Source organism: Pleurodeles waltl, chromosome 11 (assembly GCF_031143425.1).
Source record: "Pleurodeles waltl isolate 20211129_DDA chromosome 11, aPleWal1.hap1.20221129, whole genome shotgun sequence".
Classification (NCBI taxonomy): domain Eukaryota; kingdom Metazoa; phylum Chordata; class Amphibia; order Caudata; family Salamandridae; genus Pleurodeles; species Pleurodeles waltl.
Genome location: NC_090450.1, coordinates 182,818,119 through 182,845,317, shown reverse-complemented (window position 1 = coordinate 182,845,317; position 27,199 = coordinate 182,818,119).

The window sequence follows — 27,199 nt, the reverse complement described above, 5'->3', positions numbered from 1 at the left end:
CAAAAAAGGTGTATCTCTACCCTGATGATTTAATCTACCATGACCCTCAACACAATTAGTGAAATGTGGGTGCTTTTGGCTTGCCATGTGTGGGGGATGTAGTTCGCGTAGGGTACAGTGTGGGTAGGTGGTAGGGTGGGGGTGTATGGATGTGGGTGCAGGTCGGTTGTGGTGTTGGTGTGTGTGTTTGATGTGTGCCTAATGTAAAATGTGAAGTTGTGTGCAGTGTGCAGTGTGAAGGTGCCTGTGGTGTAGGGGATCTGTGTGAATGGGTCACTACTACAGTATGTGAGCTGTTTGTAGGAATCACAAAGGATTGCGGGTGTGTTGAGGGTATATTTTATAGTGCAGTGAGAAGGTGTGTTTGGTTTGTGTATGTGTCTCAGGTGTGGGGTATCCAAACTGTCCAATGTGGTGAGGCCTACTATTGGCAGTACCTTTTTGAACCATGGCGGTGCACATCGCCAATCGTGTTCTGCTGTACATGGACTGCTGGGCAGGAAACTGACACGTAATAGGGCGGAGAGAATGATGTCGGCGTAGAGGGGTTGGTGGTCGGACAGTCATTCTTTCGCCATCCATCAGCCTGGCGGTGCTGTATTTGTGGCTGTATTTGGGCATTTTTGACTTTGTGACTCAAAATACAGCGGACACTGTACTCCCAGCACTGACGGTATGGTGACAATATTGTGCACAGCAGTCTTGCCCGGAAATCGTCGAAGTCGCAATGAGAGTGTGAGTCACAGATGCCACTGTGCACTAATAATACAGAGCGACTGATTGCAATGTGAGCTGATAATACTGAAATTCTATTATCACTGAACCAGTGAGGAATTTGAGCCATCAAAAAGAATATTTCACTGATGAAGCTAAAGTAAAAAATGTTGTACCTCTTGACACTAATGAGGATGGCAATAAGCCACTGATGATGCTTAGCGATAGTACTTTGTCACCTATGAAAGTGTGTACTGATGATACCAAGCCACAGAAGCCTTTGTTCAAACTACAATAATGGTAATTCAGAAACAATATTAATCAATATATGATACAAAACTTGTGATGAAGATATGATGCATCACTACAAATTACAGTGTCTGATAAAACTGAGCCACACATTGTCTTTAATCACTGATGCTGCCAGTGAACATGTGATGAGCTATATTCTGAATCATTGATGCTAGTAGGTTACTGATGGTATTGAATTAATAATAATATGGAGAAACTAATAATGTAAGACACTAATAATACTGAACCATACATCATAGCAAACACAAACATTAATTATAATTAGTGACTGATAATACTAAACTGCTGGTGATATCATGCTACTGACAGTACAAAGTAACAGATGGTACTGATTCATAGCTTATACAAAACCAATAATAATTATAAATCACATATATCTTTGAGAGAAAAATAGTTGTTTTGAAAGGGTTCCACACTTTTATTATGCAGCGATTTTCTGCTTTCGATCAACCGGTATTTGGATCTTTATTCTGAATGATTCTCCCTACCTGACTCTCACTACCAATAAGTTAATAGCAAATTTGCCTGTACATGTTTACCACCTTTTAAAATAAGACTGCTGCGATGGGGTTAGGGTAAGGGCCAATAGGCTGGTTACTCATGAACCTGCATGCACACTCATGGGTGCATGGATGCGGGCTGCACATGAGAGCTTAAAGCTGTGAGCAGCATGGAAGCTGCAGAGATTTCTATTGGCTGGTTTATGGTTGCATGTCATGCAGTTTAAAGGTGTTAAAAAAAGACTCAGACATGCTGGGTGATTTCAATGTTCTATTGACAGTGTATTGCTGATGATTTTTGATAAACATTTAAATGCTTCATTGACAATAAGTGTTGCTTCTAAATATGGTGATTGGTGTCAGTGATATAATAGTGTGTTTAACATGTTGTTATTAGTCTTTTCATGTTTTCACCCCTTGCAAAGCGAATAAGCATGATTTATATATTGATGTGGTGACCCCCCAGGTCAAAGTCAATAGACCTGAGTATTTAAAACATCACCCCATATTGTGATGTTCTACTTTGTATAGGTGGGGTACTGTGATTTTAGGGTCAATAACCAGAAGTGATAAAATCTGATTTCTGAATGTTACCAAATGTAATTTCATCTGCCTCAAGTATATATTTGTAAATTAATGTGTGGTATTTAGTAGTGTGGATATAATAAATGTATTTTTCCTTTTTCAAAGAAAAAACACTGACTGACAATCATTTATTAAGTGCTATAGTTGCATGTAAGCGAATGGTGATTACTAGCTCACACCACCTCCCCTGAGTATGCAGTAGACTGCTCTTCTTTGCTACCCTGAGAGCGTCAATCACTACAATGGGGTGCTTGGTTCCCAGTGAGGAGAAAATTGTGGACCTATTACTTGTGCAGGCCTCACATCCAGCTCAACTAATCACCTGATTTCTTAGAATGGTAATATTCGATCACTAATAAAACTAGTCTATTGATGTCACTGAGCCTCGGGTGATACTAAGCCACAAATGATACTGAGCAACTTATGTGATACCTACATCTACTGGTGATTCTGAGTAACTGACAATACTTTTGAGATGTGGATGGTGCAGAGCCACTGATAATGAGGAGCCTATTAAGTAAAGGGAACCTACTAATACTGAGCAACTAATAAAATGAAAGCACTTGCACTTATTGCTCTGAGTCAATATTGACAATTACAAAGTTACTCTTCAGAAATGTGTTTGAGACACTAAAGAGAACTACTCCCTGATGCAATAATAAGACTTTACCATTTTGAAATTGTCAAGACTAGCAGGTCTATCTACGTAAAGGGAGGGGTGAATGATGTTCCATATCTCTTGTTGTGCACTTCCTTGTAGAGTACTCTGTAGAATTGCTGGAGTGAAAGACAACATTATCCCTTCCACATTTTGGCCTCGATCTGTGCTATTCAATCTCGTTCTTGTGCCAGAGACACTATTGATTACTTTGACAGTGAGGTGGGATAAAATTGCCTCAGGTTATGAGATCTGAGGGGTTGGACTACTATCTTAGTGATTGGATATTGCAGAGCAAACAAGGAAAGATTACGTTTGTTTTTTGTGTTCTTCTATTGCTGACCCTTTGATAATTATAGGCACAAACTCCTGATTCCAATTTCTGGAAAAGAGTCATTATGCACTTTACTAGTTGATTTTAACATATCAGTGTATGCTTTTATGGTTACTGTAAACCGAATAAAGCTTTTAAAACGAAACAAGCAATTACTTTGACCATTTGAGCCCTCAAACACATAAGATGTGAAAGCTGTGAATGTACTACCTAAATTTCTGCAAGATTTTGAACATCTGGTGCAAAACTGAGGGCATTTTGTGTGGCATTATATTAGGGTATTGGGTTAAGGTATGACCTCTCTCTTTTAAACTGCCAGTTAATAGAGTAGCTGCTCTGATTGCCCCATTGCATGGTACTCCACTCACCTGATACAAAATATCATCACTTTAACAGAATCAGTTGCACTTCTGATTTGGTATACACATTAAAATGGTCAATCGAGGAACTTCCAGCACGATCTAAGATGCATCCTACCTGCTGAACATTCACCAAAATATCTGGGACTCATTGTGATTACTTGCAGGAGGAAACACAAACCAAGAGGGAGAATTCAAACTAGGTAGGCATAGACAAAAGTCATGTCAAAGTTGTGAGGTTTCATAACCTTGTAGCAAAGAGTTGCTTTTGCTTATTTACAGTCACAATGTATTGTCGAATATCCTTGCAACATAAAAATATAATGTAGACAAAAATGGAAGTTATATCATGTATTTGTTTAATTCCTATTGTAGTCGCTAGGTGGGCATTTTCTGAACTTGTTGTTCCTGTTTGATTTATGGTTAGGAAATGTTTTAACAAGTAACTGCACTTTTTCACAGAGGAATAATTCATATTTTCTTGCCATTTCCTTGACTAGCAATTTTCCCCACAGAGACGTTTTTCATTATAAATGTGGTAAAACCTGTGCTTGTAATTGTGGGAATGAGTAACTCAAAACTTCTCCCATATGGATTAAACTTTCCCAGTATGTCTAATGTAACAATTGCCATTAACCATGACTTTATCATGGCTCAGCTAATTGAGAACATGGTGAAACTGTATTTCACAGGATCCAAATTCCAGTGATATAAATGAGGAGTGTAATGAGATATATTATAAATTTCACAATGCGTTTTTACTTTCCCGCCTTGCAGTGGCAGATTTAAAAGCCCCTAGCACCACCTTAGCGCCGCCATGCATCATGTTTTTGTCTTCACTAAAGCCATGAAAAGTGGCTTTGCATGGCTTAGTAAATGCCGAACATGATTTTTTCATTCGTGCTGCCCCATAAGAGTGAAGCAACCCTGATGCAAAATCATAGAAAATCTGGTCCTCAGCTTTTATTACTCGTGCTATGTAAATATATATTTAAATGGCTAACCAGTATTTACAGTGAACTTTCATATTACTCTAAAGAGATTTTAATGTTGTGGGAAAGACTTCGCCTCAGCTAAGCTAAGGTATTTCATAATATATTTTAGAAATGTATTCCACAATATGTTCTTTTTAAATGAAATCTTTGTATACTAACTGACATCACTTTTGATAAAATGACCTCTAAGGAATTTAAACTGGATCACTATGCTCTATTCATTAGGGAGTTAACTTCAGACTCGGATGGGTGGACTGTTATCCTGAAGGCCCATCCACCATATTTTAAAGACTACCACATTGTGAGAGCTACTGTTTGCCTGGCAGGGATGTCACATCCTACAGAGCATTCATCTGTCTGGTCAATGTAATGTTTGCAGAGCAATATGCTAAGCTGGTATATTTAGTTTGTTTGCCCCGCCCTCCCCGCCTGAGCATACTTTTTTGTTTTACTCAATTCAATTACATTCACTAATATTATTTGGTCATGTTAAAATAGACAATGAAAGTACAGCACAATCACAACTAGCAAGACAATAAAACGAAACAAATTAACCTTAAACCTTTGACTAAAAATAAAATCTAAGCACATATAAAACACTATCCCCAAATACAATACATAAAATAACATCGGTTGGAAAACCTGCCAAAAGACTTCTTTAACAAATGGACTGTTTAACAACAGAGGAGAATAATCAAAATTAATTTGTTACATCTCGCAATATAAGTATGATCATGGCCGAAACCATATTTCATCTTTGTATTAAGTTTGCTGATAGCGCAATACTTCAAAAAATTATCATGATATCTGCCTGTTATACATGACATGTTAATTCGAGGCATACAAAAATGGCGCAGCAACATTGAAACACTAAGAAATGTCCTCGAACTTAACAGCAACTCCAAGAAGGTGTGTACGGTGATCAAAATCTCCTCTGGGCCAGCTGATTGAAGAAAGTACAGTGTTTCCGCGATATGAGACGAGTACCTACTCAGTAGGGCCTTTAAAACAGAAGACCTGTTGTGGGAATCAATAATACAGAAAATATTGCGTGTAAAGTGCTCTGTGCAGATTTCTGATAACATGGGCAGGGTGACAAGTCTTACGACCAATGGTTACATCAAGGAAACATGGCCAATCTGTGGAAGAGATTTAACTGGTGCCTGGGAATAATATAATACTGATAGTGAGGTGCCTCATGCAGCAGAAATGTCCGGATGTCCCTAGATAGGGTGCATTGCACATGTGAGTCCCGGTAGAAAGTTCTGATGTCCTTTCTCAACTCTCTTTCTCCCAATGACAATAACACATGGTTCAAAAGGGCATATTTATGAGCACCTTGCGGCGCCATTGCAACACTTTTTGTGAAGCAATTGCAGTGCAAACCTTGAAATCATATCGATGAGGCCATGCAAAGCCACTTTGCATGGCTTTGAATGGCCTGATAGATATGGAGTAAGGCAAAGCAGTGCAAATCGTTATGTTACCTTAAGCTGCTCAGGGAAAGCATTCCATGGGCATTGTGGTGGTTGTTCCCACCCAACACCCATGGAATTTGACACATCCCCAGATGTACAAGACCTTGTAAACCTGGTGATGCGCCAAAACCTTACATCTCCCCAGGGGAGGCACTACGAGGAGAAATACCTATTTTTTCCTAAAGAGGAAAAAGCCTCCCAGGATTGTTTTTGTGCAGGAATGTGTTCTTTCCTGCATAAAGATAATTCTTCCTACAACGCAGACACCTTTGCACCATGGTGCAAGGGTGTCTGCATTGGCGCTAGGCTGCCAAAACAGCACTGGCGCAGGGGGAAAGGACAGGATTGCGCACTATGCCATAGATGTGGCACATTCCTGCCCTTTCCTTTTGACACGGCAGCGCAACAAGTCACCTTGCTGCGCTGCCCTGTTTCAAAAGCCTATACATATGGGCTAAGTGTTTTTTTGTGTAGAGTAGGCACGGATTGTAAGGAGTCTTCCAACAAATACTGCCTGTCCATAGCCATTGCCAAGTCCCTACCTCCCCTTAACCTGGGAATCTCTAGTCCTAGGGACAGGGTCAAACTGTCCTCATATGGCATTACATCAATTGGGAGTCTTTGCCATAACATCATTGGTCGGGTTTTAAGGACATCATCAATGAGTTGAAGCTCTAGTTCCCTATGAGTGATAAAAGTGGCAGTGAGAGGTAAAAGAGCCAGAAAGCAGTATATAAGTTTGTTTTCCTTAACCTGTAGGGGTGTGCCCCAGATTCCTCTCTGTATGTTGCTATGCCAACACATTTTGCATGATATATGGGCAGAATATAAGCAAGAAATATTTTCCCTAATTTGGCCGCAAAGGAGAAAACAGTGTTAAAGGTCCTTGCTAATTGATTGCTCCTAATTTCTAACTGTGTCTGCCAAGATACCCTGCAGTTAAACATTACCCCTAGATCACTACAATTATTCAGGAGTAGCGTGGGGAATAAAAGTTTGGTTTCAGGTCCTTCTTGTATCCACAGGAAATTACAAAGGTATTGCTGATGTTAATCCTCATGTCATGCCTCTCCATAAAGGATGCAAAGGAAACCAAGGGTCGCTGAAACACAGCAGGTGTGCAGCCCATAATGGCAGTGTCATCGGTATACATTAGAGCCAGTATTGGATGCTTCACAATCAAGGGCATGTCACTACAGCTTGATACAAGCTCCCTCCCGGCACACCAATGCCTGATACCCTTACGCACACTGAGCATCTCAGAGCTCCCAAAACCCCAACCCGAACCTTACAACAGCATTGGAGTCACAGTAGATTTCTCTGATGGAACTAGTAATGGATCTGTCAATGCCCAGCTCTTCCATTCTGCTCCACAATTTAGAATGTGATAAACGATCAAAGGGACTAGACAGGTCCATAAAACCCAAGTGCAGTGCTCCATGCTTTGCAATAGTGAATTTCCTGAGAAAGAGGCAGAGATTAAGGCATTGATCTTCTGTCCCCATCCCTCTCCTAAACCCATACTGAATGTCTGATAGAGCGCCACTCTCCTCGGCTCATGCACCAAGGTGGGAATGTAAACATGACCCATTACCTTCATGGTAGAGATCCAGGAGAGAGATTTGGTGATAGCAGCGAGGATCCTCTTGATTACCCTTTTGAAAATTGGAATTGTTAGACTTGGGATCCTTGGTGGGGTCTCCCCTAACTTTTTGCCTCTGTTTCCCAGGTTGCTGAATTGTGATGAACTCTGTCTTTGCTGTTTTTGTCACTCTGGACACTTTACTACTGCTATCCAGTGCTAAAGTGCAAGTGATCCTATGTAAAATTGGCTTTCCATGATTGGCATATTTGATTTACTAGTAAGTCCCTAGTATAGTGCACAAGAGGTGCCCAGGGCATATCAATCAAATGCTACTAGTGGGCCTGCAGTTCTGGTTGTGCCACCCACGTTACTAGCCCTGTAAACAGGCTCAGACCTGCCAATGCAGTGTCTGTGTGTGCAGCCTTTACTGCCAATTCGACTTAGCAAATGTACCCACTTGCCAGGCCTAAACCTGCCCTTTTTCTATATATAAGGCACCCCTAAGGTAGGTCCTAGGTAGCCCCATGGGCAGGGTATAGTGTATGTAAAAGGTGGGAAATACTGCCAAATTCGGGTCTCACTGTTGCAAGGCCTATCTCTCTCATAGGTTAACATGGGGGCTGCCTTTAAATATTATTAAAGCATAGATTCCCTTTGGGAACAAATAGACATATGGAGTTTGGGGTCTCTGAACTCACAATTTAAAAAAATACATATTTTAGTGAAGTTGTTTTTAGATTGTGTGTTTGAAATTGCCACTTTTACAAAGTAGGCATTTTCTTGCTTAAACCATTCTGTGACTCTGCCTGTTTGCGGATTCCCTGTCTAGGATAGTTTGACAGTTGGGCTGTTTGCACCTCTCTCTAGACAGTGGCACAAAGGGAGCTGGGGTGCAGCCTGCATATCCTGATGTGCCATCTGTGCTAGGAGGGAGGGGAGGAGTGGTCACTCACATTTGAAAGGGCTGTGCCTGTCCTCACACAATGAAGTCTCCGACCCCCTGGTGTGTGTCTGGGGCCTGGCCTGGGCAAGGCAGGATCTTACACAAAAGTGATACTTTCCTTTGAAGTAGGCCTACTTCAAAGGCAGAAAGGAGTGTAAGGAGAGGACCCAAACCCCCTGATAATTAGATCACTTCTGGAATCAAGAGGAACCTCTGCTATGGAGAAGAGCTGAGGAGAAGTGCTGCCCTGCCTCTAACGGTGCTTTGTGGAGCTATTCTGCAGTTGCTTAATCTGCCTGTGAAAGGGGACAAAGACTGGACTTTGTTGTGCATTCCTGCTTGTGAAGAATTTCCAAGGGCTTGGACTGAGCTTGCCTCCTGTTCTGAAGTCTCAGGGCCATCAAAGACTTCCCCTACCAGCACCTGGACTCTCTGCTGAGACTCCTGCCCTGACAAGTGATGCCCTGTCCAGTCCCTGGGCCCTTGAAAGAAGAAGCTGGTGAAAATCCCCAAAAACCGACTTCGGACGACTCTGGACTGACACTGCTGGTGAATCCCGTGACGGCGCCTGCAACCGACTCTGTGGTCCTCGCTGGAGTGCGATGACCCTTGCAGGCCCGACACCACTACAGCCCCGCCGAAGTCCGTGACTCCGTGGCAGTTGCCACACCACTTCGTGACCAACTCTGCCCAAAGTGCACAGATTCAACACTTCGCACTGACAACGCCTCACCTCCAGCGCTCCGCAGCAAGGACCCGACACCTCTATGTGACAGCTCCGCTTCTTCAGCCCGCAGCACCGGAACCTATGCCGCCTCGGATTGAGCAATGTCGCGATCCCCGACTTCATGCACGAACTTGTTCTCACAGTTTACTAAGGTACTGTACCTGGGGGTCTGTGCGACTCCGTACCCGGCGTCATTGGCATCGGATTGTTGGGAACGACTCTGTCACAATGCCGTGTTATCACCTCATCGAAGCATTTTGTGTTTCTAAGCGCTATTTCTGAGTTTAACCTTTAAACATTCATAACTTGACTTGCGCATGTCGGATTTTTGTTGTTTTGGTTTGTTTAGAAAAATATTGGCTATTCTTCTAAACCTGTGTTGAGTCTTTTTGTGGTGTTTTAACTCTATTCCTGTGTGTGTTGGTACAAATACTTTACACCTGGTCTCTGAAGTTAAGCCTGCCTGCTTGTGCCAAGCTATCAAGGGGGTGAACGGGGGTTAACCAAGGGTGATTCTCCTTTAGCCTGACTAGAGTGAGGGTCCTTGTTTGGACAGGGGGTAACCTAACTGCCAACCAAAGACCCTATTTCTAACAGGAATGATTACTGAGATGGACAAAGATGGTATCTTAGTGGACCATTTGGTAGTTCTTGGGATGTTGGTTACCAAGTGGGTCCACAAATCTAAGTCACTCTTAAAGAGGTCTAAGTGGAACCTGTCTGGGCCAGGGGCCTTACCATTGGGACCGGACCTAAAAGCCACTAGCACCTCTTCCAGTAGGGGTCAATACTTTGGGAGGAGATAATCCTTTGCTGACATCGGAGAATCACCTTTATAGCCTATAACATCACTAATGAAGTAGACCTCACAAAGAAAGTGGCCCACTTGTGCCCAGTTATGGCAGATATGATCATAGGTTCCTCACAGTTGCAGTGCAAATCAGAGCACAGTGGTTGCTTACTTTACCTTGCATAAGGAAGGCGTTACATTGATTGATCATGGGAGTTCCTCTGCATCCAAGAATGTATTTTGATGCAAACCCGTATTTACTATTGTCAGTAAACATGGATTTGTGCCAAAATGATGCGCCTACCAGAGGCTGATCTAATAAGGATAAATATCTTTATTTCTCCTCATTACTTCCTCTTTGCATCTGTGCTGCATTCTGCAGCAGACACACAAATAGGAATAAGCCTCTAACAATTGTATTTTGGATGAAGATATCCCTTCTAGCACAAAAAACTATTCTGACCACAATGCAAGCACCCTTGTGTTTTTGCACAAGGGCACCTGTGTTTATGGTAAAGAAGCTAGTGCAAAGACAGAGCAGAACCACATCATATCTTAGTAAATATGGAACACTTCTGCCCTATCAGTTTGACACAATGCAACACAGCAACTTCCTTCCTGGGTTACGTTGCATCAACATCTAACAAATCTGGTCTGTTGTGTCTGGTAATAATGGTGAAATCCTTGTCCTCTTGTCTGCTCTAGATTCTAGATTTCTTGCTAGAATGGTTCCAGAATGCAATGCTAGTGGCTATCATGAAGTTTCGGAGGGAGCAATCAAGGTTGTCCTGTTGTCTGCTCTAGATTCTAGGGTCCAGATTTAAGATAGCCTAGCGCCATTCCAACGCCATATTAGCATAATTTTTTTTACACTAATGTGGCGTTGCAAGGCCAAAAACGCTGTGCTAAGAGCAGGCGTTAAAGGGAGATTCCCATTGTTTTCAATGGGCTTCTGTGCGCTTTGCAGGATTAGCGTCAAACTTTTTGACGATAATCCTGCAAAGCTTCGGACTAGCATAAAAAATTCTGATGCTAGCCCCTACAACTGCTATGGTGTGCTGTATCTTAGATATGGCGCACAGATGGTGGCGTTAGGGGGGCGCTAAGGGGTGCAAGAAAAGTGGTGCAGCACGAGGTGCAGCACTTTTCATAAATGTAGGTTTCTTGCTATAATGGTTCTAAGATGTGTTGCTGGTGGCTATCATGAAGTTTTGGAGGAGCAATCAAAGTTGTCCTTATCCCCATAGGGGCAAATATAGACCCCTTGGCTCCTAGATTATTTAAAGAGAATTTGTCTCTGAATCCTACCACAAAAATGAAATGCATCATGGGCAAAGGGTTGTAACTTGCCTTCATGGGACTGGATGTCAGGAGGACAGCTAATATTTACTTTAACCTGTGAGGCCATTTATTTTAATCCTGATGCTCTGAAGCATGGATGGACCTGCCTGCCACGCTAGGCGTATGGACTAAAACTCCCTTGTTGCGAAGGCTTATAAATTGAGGACATTGTGCCTTGGCTTGTGGTTTTTCTTCACTTCACTAAGAGGTGGTTACTTCTTGGGCGTCAGGTCCAGGAATTCTAGTAATTCAGGTAGTTAAGAGGGTCCCCTTCTATGTTTTTACCAATATCATCTGTAGATTACTGCAGCATCTTCCTAAGCCTGGTACACACTGAATGACTAGGCCACACTCATGCACGTCTTTATCCCCCTGTGTGTACCTGTGAACTGTAACATTCTAAAGCAAACTTTCATACATTCTAGTCAGCAATTAAATCATACACTGATACAGAGTCCTCAGGGAGCAAGAAAGGTTCCATTACAAATCCTGCAAGACACTTCAATTACAAGCAGGCCTCAGTGGCAGTGGACAGGGCAGTGCTGGCTGTTGTGGTTATTGAAACCTAATTTGGATCTTCCATTAAATGTGCCATGTGTTTTATATCTGAATTGGTATTGGTGGTATTTTCCCTAAGATAGTGCTTGAACAATATGCAGTTTGTATGTGTTATATCCGCTCCTATTTTGGAAAAGAAGTGGAGGAGTAAGTGTGGTGTTACTTGAATTACTTAGTCTTATCCTTATTACAAGTAGTCTTAATTTCCACGTTATATTCCTAGCTTAATTCACTCCACAGGTGAGTTTGGCATTACGTTTGTGGTGATTTTGAACGATATTCCCTTGTTCACATGGGCTTCTATGGAAACAATAGGGTGAAGCTACGTCCAGTGGAGGCAGGTCAGGGAGTAGCAAAGGAGTGGAAAGAAGACTTCTATTTATGAAGATGAAGGCATTGGTGGGTTTGTCATGAAGACGGCATGCCTTAATTTGTTAGGAATTGACTGAAGAAGCAGAGATGTGGTGGTAAACGTTTGTGCATAATTTTAGTTAAACAGCGAAAACCAATGAGGTCCATTTATGGATAACTTCTTTTTGGTTGAAGCACTAGTGCGTAGAATGGCAATCTTTTCTCCCCCTTGAACCTGTAAAAATTATTTTTTGTATGATAATACACTCCAGACTTTAACAGTTACAGACCTGTAATGGAGAGGAATACTGCATCTGACTGTCCAGTTAACGTTTTGTACGAATGGAGGAAGCTTGTTGGCAATCAATTTTTTTTCTTTGGACTGCTTCTGGTTAGGTTGGTTGCTGCTAAAAAGTAAATCAATACATTGCTAAATCTGTCTCTGCCTTGAAAGTATCAAGTATCAAACCATTGAACTCTCACTTTTAATCATGCTCCAGTGTCTAGGTCAGGGAAATGTGTCCCTAATTCCTACACTTTAGTCTGCGTGAAATCGTATGATTTTTCCTAAATCGTTCTGGATATTTCTTCAACATTCCAATATTCCAAGCTTTGCTGGAGATTGCATTTGAGTGGACACAACGTATACTAATGATTTAAACATTCATTTAGAATCCTGTTATCTCAGTGGGATCCTACCAGTATGTCTTTTTTGTTTTACCTTCAGGTTAAGGGCTTCGCAAAATATAGGATTATGAGAAGGATAAGTGTAATGTCCCTGAGTTGATTCTTTTGATTTGGAATGCTAACCATTTTTTGCAGTGTACGTCCCTTGGTTTGTGTGACAATTGGCATCCCAGTGAAGTTTCCTACACTTTCATAGCAAAGCAGTAGTTTTCTCTTGAGGTCTCATAAAACCAAAGCATGTTGTCAATTGCCATGGAAAGTATCAGATTCATTAAAGACTTTAACATGGACTGTAGTTTAAAATCCTTGGGCTTATTTATAAGAAGCTTGTGCCGCCAATGTGTAAAACATTTTGACTCGTTGACGGCGCATTCAATACTCCATATTTACAAGGTGACACATCTAGGCTGATGGGTCACTTTTAGTCGTCTTACGTTAAAATTTCCCTGTGATTGATCCGGCTGCGTCACATAAGTAATAATGTATGCAAGGTAGGCATTCCTGTGCAAGTTTCATCACAAAAATGACACTTGATATTTACTAGGAAATTGAAAAGTGATGCATCGGATGGGAGTTTACCACAAGTGTACAAATGCATCAAAATTCCTGCACATCGGTAACCCAGGCGTCGGAAATGATGCATTGGCATTGGAATATAAAGAAAAGCCAGACAGAACAGTCTGGCAAGCTCAGCTAAAACATGGAGCTCCTCATTTTGCAGCTGGGAGTGGCACGAAGAAGGCCACAAGCTCCACCACCTCAACCACATGCACCTCCCCCCCATCTCCCCTAAAGGCAGCACAGGAAAAGGGAGCACATATATCGGCAGTGGGTTAGCCTCCTTGACCAAAGGGAGGATGAAATCATCATCCACTACTACGTAGGCAATCAATCATTCAATTTCTTCATCAGGTAGCACCTAGACTCCAAACACCAACTGGGTGGTACACCAACATCCCACCACAAGTGAACCTCGTGGCTGTACTCCACATGGTAGCATTGGGGTTTTTCCAGATCACCATGCCAGAGTGGCTGGTATCTCCCAATCATCCTTCTCAGCTTTCCTCAACACTGTCCCTAATGCCATCATACCTCCTCTTCCCCAACATGCAACAACAGCAGCTGGAGATTAAACAAGGATTCAAAGGCATCAACGGCTTCCTACACGTGCTGGGTTCCATGGACTGCACACGTGAAACTTGTTCCCCCAGCCTCTACATCACACATATACCTAAACCGGAAACATATGCACTTCATGAATGTCCAGGCTATGGTGGATCATCGTAGTCTGTTTACTAACATCCTCACCAAATATCCTGGGATTGTACATGATGCATACATCTTCTACCATTCCATCATCAACAGCAGATTACAGAACGGCCAATATGCGAATGGCCTACTAGTTGGTAAGTACATATGGAGTACAAGAAAGACCCAACAACAGCAAATTAGGAATGACCTGAAGGACATACTGTGTGTGGCAAATCACACAGTGAGCATTAAGGATGGGTGTACCTTATACTTGTAACATTCTTCTGGGCACATCTATTGTTCAAACCTCAAATGCACAAGTTACAAGACATGCAAAGCCACTTTGTTTGTTCGCAAAAGTGAGTTGACTGACTCATCTCCCTTTTTCTCTTCAGCTGACTAAAGATATGGTCTGCAGGCCTGGGCAATGACCCCATTTGTACATCCCCAGACTGAGGGATAGCACAACTACAACAAAGCACTGTCCAAGACCAGGGGAATCGTTGAAAGGACCTTTGGCCTGATCAAATCACGTTTCTTATGCCTTGATATGTTCAGGGCCGGCAGCTTTACTAACCACCAACAACCTGTAAAATTAAACTTGCGTGCTCTATCTTGCACAATATATCTGTGCACACAAATGTTCCATGGGACCAGGGCTATGATATGAAGGAACCAGCAGAGGATGATGACACTGATGATGAAGACACAGGGGAAAATATTGATACTATTGCTGGGACTCATCAAAGCGACACTGTAGTCCAGAATTTATTTACAGAGGACTGATCATGTTGCATGGCAAAATATTCTACCAGCAAAATTTTGAGAACATAGGTCGTCATTACAACCCTGGTGGACAGTGTTAAAGCGGCGGTAAGACCGCCAACAGGCCAGCGGTAAAAAAATTGGAATTACGACCGTGGCGGAAACCGCCAACAAAGACAGCCACTTTAACACTCCGACCGCCGCGGCGGAACAAACAAACAGCTTGGCGGTCACCGCCAACAGACAGGTGGAGGACAAAGTACCACCCACAGTATCACAACCTACCAATCCGCCACCTTTTCCGGGGTGGATTCACTGCGGACAAAAACACAACGGAAACAGGACCTCCAAGGGAAAACGCTCACCTCTACACACCCCACGAGTAACCAGGACACCATGAAACCAGAGCTGCAGATCCTGCCAGCCCTCGCTTCTTGCTCACCTACCAGGACCACGAACGCCAGCGGCGAAAACCACGGTGAGTACTGCACCTACGACACAGGGGAGGGGGAGGGAAAAAACAGGGACACACACATGCAACACCCCCACCCTCACCCACGACAACACACACACTAATACATCATGATACATTATAGTTACGCCCCCCCAAACCTCCCGGAAGAATGCAAAGACCAAATAAAATGAGTGTAACCATTGTAATATATTAAAATGCAGTACGCAAAAATATACATATATACACTATTAACAAAATATACGCCAAGAATAGTAGTCCAGGTAGTGCTCTATTGAAGTCCGTGGAACACTGGGCCCACACGGTATGGGCGAGGCCCACACAAGATCCCCGACCATGACGGAGAGAACACTGCAGGGGCATCAGATAGCAATAAAACAGGCACCTCAGGGGGAGGGAAAGGGGGGCTCCTCAGCCGGTTGAGTGCACGACACCAAATCCACGAGGGGCCACATGCCCACTGTTCAATCATGGGGAGTGCAAAGCCACAGTCTCTCAAGTCTCTACAGTGGGTGGTTTGCCCACTGCTTTATCCTGGGGAGTGCAAAGCCACAGTCTCTCAAGTCTCTACAGTGGGTGGGTTGCCCACTGTTCAATCCTGGGGATGCAAAGCCATAGTCTCTCAAGTAACTACATTGGGTGGTTTGCCCACTGTTCAATCCTGGGGAGTGCAAAGCCACAGTCTCTCAAGTAGATGACAGTCTCCACTGGTTCTGGAGGGGGCTTGGTGCCCAGAGTGCTTCATCCTGCCAAGGACTGAGGTAGTGGATGTATCTCTCCACTGGTTCTGGAGGGGGTCTTGTGGCCAGAGAGCTTCATTCTGCCAAGGACTGAGGTAGTGGATGTATCTCTCCACTGGTTCTGGAGGGGGCTTGGTGCCCAGAGTGCTTCAACCTGCCAAGGACTGAGGAAGTGGATGTATCTCTCCACTGGTTCTGGAGGGGGCTTGGTGCCCAGAGTGCTTCATCCTGCTCGTGACGGACTCAGTAGCGTCAGTGCCCTTGGCGCTCATGGGCCAGCGGTGCATGTGGCGGCGGTGCCCTGTTCAGCGGTGCTTGTGGCGACGGTGCCCTGTTCAGAGGTGCTTGTTGCGGCAGGGTCCTTTGCAGTGACTCAGCTGCTGGCGGTCCTTCATGGCCCAGCGGGGCTGGTACTGGCGGTCCTTCATGGCCCAGCGGGGCTGGTGCTGGCGGTCCTGTCTGGGCCAGCGGGGCTGGTGCTGGCGGTCCTGTCTGGCCCAGCGGGGCTGCTGCTGGTGGTCCTGTCTGGCCCAGCTGGGCTGGTGCTGGCGGTGGCCTACTGGGCAGCGGGGCTGGTGCTGGCGGTCCTGTCTGGCCCAGCGGGGCTGGTGCTGGCGGTCCTGTCCTGGGCAGCAGGGCTGGTGGCGGTGGCCTCCTGGGCAGCGTGTATGATGGCGGTGGCCTCCTGGGCAGCGGGGATGATGGCAGTGGCCTCCTGGGCAGCGGGCCTGGTGGCGGTGGCCTCTTGGGCAGCAGGGCAGGTGCTGGCGGTACCCTCCTGGGCAGCGGGGATGATGGCAGTGGGCTCCTGGGCAGCGGGGATGATGGCGGTGGCCTCCTGGGCAGTGGGGATGATGGTGGTCTTTTGCACCTTGCTGCTCTTCCCAGACCTGCTGACTTTCTTGTGGCCCTTCCCCAGCAAGGTGTCGCAACTGACTCCACACTCCCACCTGTACCCCTGGGAGCGGCTTTGGTGGCTGGACTCTTCCCCCTCTCCTGCCGGACACTGGCCAACTTTTGATGCTTCACAGGTGGGGGACTGTCTGTGCTGTGGCTCCGTGCCACAATGGTTGCCCTGGTGGCCGGTGCACTCCAGATTCTGGTGACTACAGGCACCACTGGTCCCGGAGATGTTGTGGCTGAGGTGCTAGGTTGGGACCTGGAGAGTTGGGCCCTAGGAGACGGACGGGGTGGGGGAGGTGTGGGAAAGAGGTCAAGGTTGGACAGGAAAAGTTTTTGGGAAACACTGGGACGGGTAGCTGGAGGGGGTTTGGGAGTGGAGGAAGAGGTTCTGGTTGTAGGAGGTGTTCCTTTGGTGACTTTGGGTGAAGGTGCATGCTCTAGAGGCTGTCGTGAGGTGGATGGCTGTTGGGTGGGTGTGTGCCTGCGTTTGTGTATCTTGGGAGGTGGCGTCACAGACACACGGGGAGAGGACACAGGGGATGTGTGAATGGCAGTGGGGGTGGTGACTGCACATGAGCGGGGTGTGGTGGTGTGTGTGCTGGTGATGGCAGTAGTGACTGTAGATGTAGTGCATGCAGGTGTGAGTGTAGACGAGACTGGGAGGGAGGAGGGAGACGAGGAGGAGGGGGACACAGTGGAGGCAGTGGATGTTGGTGTGTCTGCATGTGTGTGATGCTTGCGTGAGTGCCTGTGGGATGTGTGGTGCTTATGTTTGCCTGAGCTTCCCTTGTGTGTTGACGTGTGTGCATGCTGGTCTGAAGGTGTGCTTGGGATAGGCTGAGGTAGAGGGGATTGGGTCTGGGTGGAGGAAGTTGGAGGGGGGAGGCTAGACACAGGGACAATGGTTGCCATCAGTGCTGAGGCCAGAGTCTGAAAAGCTCGCTGAAGGTCTGCCTGACCAGGATGAATGCCCTCCAGGAATGCATTTGTTTGTTGCAACTGCCTTTCTACACCCTGGATGGCATTCAAAATGGTAGACTGCCCAACAGTGAGGGACCTGAGGAGGTCAATGGCCTCCTCACTGAGGGCAGCAGGGGTGACTGGGGCAGGGGCTGAGGTCCCTGGGGCGAAGGTGATGCCCACCCTCCTGGGTGAGCGGGCACAGGGCAAAGGCTGAGGGGCTGCAGGGAGGGCGGTGATGGTAAAGGGGGGTGGCGGCTGTACCTGTAGATGCAAGGGAGCTCCCGTCAGAGGACGAGTCCGTGTCACTGGTGTCAGCTCCTGTCCCCGCCGTGGAGCTCCCCTCGTCCTCCGTCCCACTGGTGAACTCCGAGTCCGTTGTCTCGCCCTCCAGGGCCATGTGGGATGCAGCTCCCTCTTGCTCCGGTGCCACTGCTCCTCCGACTGATGATGCTAATGCTCACAAGAACAGGGAGACGACAAAAAGGGGGGGGGGTGACAGAAGAAAGACATGTTGAGTGCATGCATTACCGCTACCGTTGGCGGACACTACAAACACAGAAGCCCCCTGCACTACGCCACGCAGTTGGGCTCCTCTGTTCAATCCCTGGGACATGGCCTACAAGGCTATGGACGACATCTGCACACATGGATGACACAGGAGTCTGACTAGGTGTACTTGACACTGTACACAGGTGGGGTGGGGTGTCACAGGGTCTGCCAGAACAAGTGCACTTTGCCTACTAAACTCTACCTGGCCTAGGGGAACCCACAGCCCACCTCCCCCACCCAGACACCTCCACTGCGCGCAAAATCAGCAGAAGGAGAGTGTACTCACCCCCTTGTGGCTGCTGTGATGCCCCCAAGCGCCCATCCAACTCCGGGTACGCCACCGCCAGGATCCTGAACATCAGGGGGGGTCATGGTGCGATGGGCACCCCCCCCACGTTGGGAGGCCATCCCCAGCTGGGCCTCCGCCATCTTCTTGCTCCAGCGGCGAATGTCCTCCCATCTCTTACGGCAGTGGGTGATCTGTCTGTGGTAGACCCCCAGGGTCCGGACATCCTTGGCGATGGCACGTCAAATATCTTTTTTCTGGTGGGCGCTGACCTACATGAATTGTACAGGGGGAAAAGAAAAATTATTACCAAATACACCGTCACAGTCATTGGCCCCCCTCCCTACCCTTGCCATGAAGCTCATGCACTCACCGTCGTTTCATGCACGCCTCAATCCCCCCCCCCATCTTTCATCCACACAGGCATAGCCCATACAGCATGCTCCCAGTGTATTTACCTGTTTGTCTGGAGGACTGTAGAGTAGCGTGTACTGGGGGAGGACCCCATCCACGAGTTTCTCCAACTCCTCCGATGTGAAGGCAGGGGCCCTTTCCCCAGACGCACGAGCCATTGTCTCTTCCAGACCGAGGTCACAGCAGCACTTGCAGTGTAGGTCCTCTGCTGTCGAAGATCAGGTATCGAGTGATTGAACAGATAGAAAATGGCGGTCACGTCCGCGGCGGTGCGTACCGTCACCGCCGGCATACATCATCATTGGCTCATGGGACCCATAGGGTCCAATGTTAACCAATGCAGCACTGCGCTGCGGTATTCGACCGCCTACCGCGACTGTGTACAACGCCAGCGCAGTTACCTCACATCCTCTTGTCCCACTTTACAGGTCAGGCAGCCGTCTTTTCAGGGGCCCACATGGCTTAATTTTTAACTGCATCACACATAACTAGGCCTAGCCTCAACACACATACAGGCCAATTTTCGGATTATGATTCGTGTTCTGTGTAAGCTGTGGGTACGTACCTCTGAGTTGTTTGACTCTGTGCTCGCTGTTGTCCCTCATAGGCACCATCCGCTGGGACATATGAGGAGATGGCCTCATCGTCCGGTGTACAGACCGCTGGTGGACCTTTCAACAATGAAGGAAAGACGTGATCACCACCTACAGGCTTGACCGTGCCACAATCCAGGAACTGTGTGCCCAGCTGGAGCCAGACCTGATGTCAGCTATCCGCCATCCCACAGGAATCCCCCCTCAAGTGCAGGTGCTGTCAGTACTCCATTTCCTTGCAAGTGGGTCATTTCAAACAACAGTGGCTATAGCATCAGGGATGTCCCAGCCTATGTTTTCCAACGTGTTGTCCAGAGTGTTGTCTGCCCTGCTGAAACACATGCGGAGCTACATCGTTTTCCTGCAGGTAGAGGATTTGCCTACAGTGAAAGGAGACTTCTATGCCCTGGGACATATCCCCAACATCATAGGTGCCATTGATGGGACCCATGTGGCTTTGGTACCCCCCGCAGGAGTGAACAGGTGTACAGAAACCAGAAGAGTTATCATTCGATGAATGTGCAGATGGTGTGTTTGGCAGACCAGTACATCTCCCATGTGAATGCCAGGTTCCCTGGCTCAGTGCATGACGCATACATCCTGCGGAATAGCAGCATCCCTTATGTGATGGGTCAACTCCAGAGGCACCGTGTGTGGCTAATAGGTGAGCACCTGGAAGCAAGTCATTGGGAATGGTTGTCTGGGTCTGGGGATGTCCCTACAGGTTAGTGTGTGTCTAACAGTTGTCCCTCACCATTTGCAGGTGACTGTGGTTACCCCAACCTGTCATGGCTACTGACCCCAGTGAGGAATCCCAGGACAAGGGTAGAGGACTGCTACAATGAGGCCCATGGGGGAACTCTGCGGATAATAGAGCGGAGCTTCGGCCTCCTGAAGGCCAGGTTCAGGTGCCTCCATATGACAGGTGGATCCCTATTCTACTCACCAAAGAAGGTGTGCCAGATCATTGTGGCCTGCTGTATGCTTCACAACTTAGCTTTGCAACGACAGGTGCCTTTTCTGCAGGAGGATGGTCCAGATGGAGGTGTTGTTGCAGCTGTGGAGCCTGTGGACAGTGAAGACGAGGAAGCAGAAGAAGAGGACATGGACAACAGGAACTCTGTGATCCTGCAATATTTCCAGTGAGACACAGGTAAGAATACAAACCTGCCTACTACATGTACTTTAACACTACTACCTCTCTACTGTCTGTCGTTTTCACTGAGTGTATGGTCACTGAGTTGTCCCTTTCCCTTACGATTTCACAGATGTGTGTCCCACAGTGTGACATCTGCTCTGTTTCCTCATGGACTAGAGCTGTGTGACATAGGTATGTTGACATTACAATTGAAAGAGCATTTTGCCACTGTAATTGCTAATACACTATTTTGAAATCACAGACTGACTCCGGATTGTTTTGTGTTTCAAGGGTGTTTATTTAAGTGCTCAATATTGGAGGGGGTTGTAAAATGGTGAGGGGTGATGGTGGAGGAATGTCCATGGCAGAGTCCAGTCTATTAGTCTCACAGGTGCATTGCCCCAATGAGCATAGGAAGTGGAGCTGGGGCAGTTTGAGGATGGACAGGGTGACAAGGTGGGACAGAAGAAAGACAATCAGGGTGGTCTCATTTCTTGGCGGGGGTCTTGGCATCGTTCTCTGTCTTTGTCCTGGATCTCAGGGAACGTTTGCGGTGTGGTTCTCCCTCTGCAGAGGGTGGGGTGCTGGTGTGGTGGTCCTGTGGCGGTGCCTCCTGTCCACTAGCACCGGCGGAGGTGGTGGGCAGTTCATCGTCCTTGCTAGTGTCAGGGGCCTTTTGTTGTGCCACAGTGTCCCTCCTGGTGTTGAGTACTTCCTTCAGCACCCCTACGATGGTGCCCAGGGTGGAATTGATGGCTCTGAGTTCCTCCCTGAAGCCCAAATACTGTTCCTCCTGCAGGCGCTGGGTCTCCTGAAACTTGGCCAGTACCGTTGCCATCGTCTCCTGGGAGTGGTGGTAGGCTCCCATGATGGAGGAGAGGGCCTTGTGGAGAGTGGGTTCCCTTGGCCTGTCCTCCCCCTGTCGCACAGCAGCCCGCCCAGTTCCCCTGTGTTCCTGGGCCTCCGTCCCCTGGTCCGTGTGCCCACTACCACTGCCCCCAGGTCCCTGTTGTTGCTGGGGTGGTGGGTTATCCTGGGTTCCCTGTAGTGGTGGACACACTGCTGCTTGACGTGTCCTGGGGACAGAGGTATGGGTCCGCTGGGTATGTGCTGTGCTGGTGTTTCCAGAGGGGGGAAGGTCTGTAGTGGCCTGTGACTGTGTGAGGGGAACCGACTGTCCCGAGGTCCCTGATGGGCCAGGCTGGTCATCTAGATCCAGTTGGACAGAGCTGCTGTCATCACTGTGGGCCTCTTCTGTTGGTGGTGTGGACATGTGTGGACCCTCCTGTCTGGTGACGTTGGGTAGGGGTCCTGCAGGGGTATAAAAGGATGTTTATTACATCTGTGTGTGCCATGGTGTGCAATAGGTGGGTGTCTGTGTACCCCAGTGCTTGCATTCCTGTGTGGGACCTTGTGTGATGGTGGTTTAGGGGGGTGTATGGGTATGTGCAGTGGCCATGCTTTTGTGATGGGTGTCCATGCTTTATTGTTGCATGCAGGGCTTGATGTTGGGATGGGTGGGTTGTGATAGTCGGACACTTGTGAGGAGTAGGAGTGATAGGGATGAGGGTGGGGGTATGTGATGGCATGCAGGTAGGGTGGGGGATGTACTAGTAAAGCATTGACTTACCAGAGTCCATTCCTCCATCTACTCCTGCAAAGCCCTCAGGATGCAGAATCGCCAAGACCTGCTCCTCCCATGTTGTTAGTTGTGGGGGAGGAGGTGGGGGTCTGCCGCCAGTCCGCTGAACCGCAAGGTGGTGTCTTGAGACCACGGAACACACCTTCCCCCGTAGGTCATTCCACCTCTTCCTGATGTCATCCCTATTTCTTGGGTGCTGTCCCACTGCGTTGACCCTGCACCCTATTTTTCACCATATCTCCATCTTCCTAGCAATGGAGTCGTGCTGCACCTGTGATCCGAATAGCTGTGGCTCTGCCCGGATGATTTCCTCCACCATGACCCTGAGCTCCTCCTCAGAGAACCTGGGGTGTCTTTGCCGTGCCATGGGGTGGTGTGGGTGATGTGTGGGGTGGTGTGTGTAGTGATAAGTGGGGTGATATTTAGTGGTGTGTTGTGTGAGGTGCGTGGAAGTAATGTGGGTGATGGTATTGTGTGCCAGTGGATGCTTGGTAGTTGTTTGTAGTGTCTCTCTCTGGCCTTCTCTCTGTACTTGTGGTCGTAGGGGTTTGTGGGTGATGTGGGTGTGTGTTTTATATTGTAATGGGTGTGTGGGAGTGGTGTGTGTATGTGTATCAGGTGTGTGTATTTTGAATTGTCCAATGTGGTTGTGTTTTGTAAATGTGTGTGTATTTTGAGCGCGGCAGTGTGTACCGCCAATGGAATACCGCAGTTGAAAGACCGCCTCGTGGATTTGTGTGTCGTGATAGTGTGGGCGTATTTCTGTTGGCGTGACGGTGGAGGATTTGTTTTCGCCAGTTTATCAGTGACCTTTGGTGTGGCGGACTTGTGTGGGTGTCTGAAATTTGGCGGATTCTGTGCTGTGGGTCATAATAGCTGTGACGGTGTGTTGGCGGTCTTCTGCACTGCGGTAAGCGGCATTTACCGCCAATGTTGTAATGACCGCCATAGTCTGTAAATGTGTAAATCAAATAATGGAGACTAGACATGTATATGGACTTTCATTTCATAGCCACTGTAAACATACCATACATTGATATCTCAGCTATGTTAAGCTGCCCAATCAGTAATGTAGGTATTTATGTGTATTTCACACCACAGAACAACATAATTTGGTCAAAAACAGGTCTACATTTCAGTATGTGCCAAATGCATGTGGGTGGAAGAACCACACAAACAAAAGTAGCAAGGTGGAATATTGTGCACATGTACTGAGTATATGTAGTGCAACGGTGCACTGACTGTCAGACACCCCATCATAATCCACAGGAAGAGTAAATGGCAACAGTGTTGATAGAAAAAGGGTCTCTAGTTGGCAGCGGTTTGCACCCTGTCCAAGTAGGGACCACAGACCTACTGGACCTAATAACTTTAGGGTGGTCTTCCCCCAACATTTGTCTTGCCTCCCTGAATTTTTATGATCTTGTTTTTGCTATTTTTATGACTCTGCGTACTTTACCACGGCTGGCCTGTGCTAAGGGGTTTGTGCTCTCTCCCCGAAACATGGTACCATTGGCTCATACCCAATTGGCATATTTAATTTACTTGTAAGTCACTAGGAAAGTGCAGTACATGTGCCCAGGGTTGTCAATTAAATGCTACTATTGCCTGCAGCACAGATTGTGCCACCCACATTAGTAGCCCCTTAAACATGTCTTGGGCCTGCCATTGCAAGGCCTGTTTGTGCAGTTTCACTGCCACTTTGACTTGGCATTTGAAACTACTTGCCTAGCCTTAAACTCCCCATTTATTACATATAAGTCACCCCTAAGGTAGGCCCTAGGTAGCCCTTAGGGCAGGGTGCTATATAAGTAAAAGACAGGACATGTAATTGTAAGTTGTACATGTACTGGTAGTTAAAAAACACTCAAAGTCGTTTTTCACTATTGTGAAGGCTACTCTTCTAATAGACCGGCAGTGGAAATTACCTTACCTACTTTTAAGTGGTAATTTCTGATCTGAAAAGAGTGGCATTGTCATGTTTGGTATTGTTGGAATGGTAGTGGGAAACCCCGCTTATTGGCGAAGTTGGATCTAAAATTACTATTTTACAAATGCCACTTTTAGAAAGTAGGCATTTCTCTGCACTTACTGATCTCTGTCCCTTGAGCCTTTCTCCATTCCATGCCTGGTCTGTGCTAGTTGACAGCTCTCCTTGTGCATTTCAACTAGACAGCCATAAACACAGGACCCTCAGCTGCATCTGCATTCATCTGCATACGGATGGGTCTTCCTGGGCAGGAAGGGTTGCGGGGCTCTCACTTACACTTCACAGGCTTGTGGCCTAACCCCACACAAAGGACTGATAACTCCCCACAGATCTCCTGGCAGATAGGACTGGGTTGAAAGGCAAATTAGTGCACTTCAAAACCACTCTTTGTAGTCTCCTCCACTGCAAAGGCACATTTAGGAATGTATACTGGGTCTGTGACCCACCCTCAAATCAGAAAAGGACTCATCTGGACAGTTTTCTGGAAGAACTGCTCTCCTGCTTGGTCCCCTGCTGCCTGCTGCTCCTTGATTCTGCTGAAAGGACTTTGTTTTCTCCCACAAGTGATCTCCTGGGGCATGTCAGCTTGCCCTCTTCAAGAAGTGTCAGGGCATCAAAGACTTCACCTAAGGAAAAAAAAAAAAACACTGAGCCAGAAAAATGACGCAACGCCTGCAGAATCTACACAGCCACTGTCTCACAGCTGAAAAACCAAGGCAGCGCCTGCGGAATCGATTCTGTGCCTGTTTCATCATTACAGCGCATTTGGATTTTCGAAGCATCATTCCTAAGTATCAATTTGTCACCGCAGTAAGGACCCGAGGCTGCATGACCGGGAATCAATGTATCGCCCTTCCTGCGAGGAAAGAATCAATGCATCATCTGTGTTGCACTAGAAAAATCAATGCATCACTTTATTTTCTGACATCTTGACCCCTCTGCGTTTCTGCAGTGTCATTATTTTTGACAGGGTAGCTACCTCTGCCAACTAAAGACCTTATTTCTAACATATCCTAGTCACGGTAAGTAAAGTACACAACCCAAATTAACGTGTGCTCACCTTCTGGTAGCTTAGTACAGAGCAGGCAAGCTTAACTTAGGAGGCAATGTGTGAAGTTTTTATGCAACACTCACAGTAACACAGTGAAATACACCGCAAAAAGGACTCAAAACCCATTTAGAAAAATAGAGAACCTTTGTCTCATTAAACTGGAACCAAAACAACAAAAATCCAATAGATCAATGAGGTGTTGTAATATGGAATATAAATTAGGTAATCTAAAAATAAAATGTGCGTCCATCACAAGATTGAAGGGAGTCCCTTCGCGAGGTCAGAGGAGGTCTAAAAGTCCTTGTAGTGCCAAAGTTATTGTCATGGTAAAGGAGAGCGTCTCTCCTCTAATTAAGCAATGTACTTGTGTGAGCGATGGTTCTTAAGGAGAAATGTGCATTGGCTTCCGCTCTGGGAAATACAGTCGTTTTTTTCAGGAGTGTAATCGTGGGACCCTTAGAAGCGCCACAGCATCTGCAAAGACAGAGGTACTCCTGTGCACTCCCCAGGACGAGAGAAGCCGCTCCATGTCACAATATGACTTTTGTGCCCGGGCATGCGGCATCAGGGTGAAGCAGTTCGAAGCCCTGCCCAACCTTGCAGTGAGTTCCACATGGCAAGCAGTTGTCTCTGCCACTCCCTGGCAGAAGATAGTACCAGACACAGTGATCTTTGGAGTCCCTAGGGCTTGCAATGAATAGAGTCAGAATGGACCCCACAGCCCCAAGACAGGTGTCACCAGAGGTCACCGCTCAGAGTGCTGGAGTGTTGGGCTTCGTTCACCGGCTTTGTGAGGCCAAGAAGTCCACGACGATCAGTGGGGTACAGTCAGTGCTCTAGCATGATCGTTTTGGGGGGCCGCACAGCGTCTCGCCATGCAGCCACCAGAATTTATGCTCAGCGACTCAGAATGATGGTCAAGAGATGTCCTTGGGCCCCTCATGGTGCCACTAGGTACAACCAGGAGGTGCATCGGTCAGGGTTGCTCCATCTTCCCCACGGCGGTAACAGGTGGCAGGTCAGTCCCGCAGAACCCAAAGCTAGGTGGCAGCTCCTCCTGGCAATATGACAGGTCGAGTGCAGCAGGCCAACACAGCAAATCAAGAGCTAAATGGCAGTTTCTCATGGAAGCACAAGTGGAGTGTAGCAGGCCAACACAGCAAAGCAGGAGCTAAGTGGCAGTCCCTCCTGGGAGCACAAAAAATAGAGTGTAACAGTACAACACAGCAAAGCAGTGGTTAAGTGGCAGTCTCTCCTGGCAGCACAGCTCCTCGCAGTGACAGAGTCTCTCCAGGACCCGAAGTGAACTAGTGGGGTTTAGGGTCCAGCATTGATACTTTGGTCCCCAGTTTCTGGAAGGTTATAGAAACTTTCAGACATTCATTTGAAGTCCCCAGGGTCCCTGTCTTGGCCCCCATGGCTCCAGATATTCAAATGAGTGGTATGCAGCTCTTTGTGTAAGGAGAAGCACAGCCCTATTAAGAAGCAAGTGTCAGATCTTGCCTCCCACCTAGGCCAGGAAGAC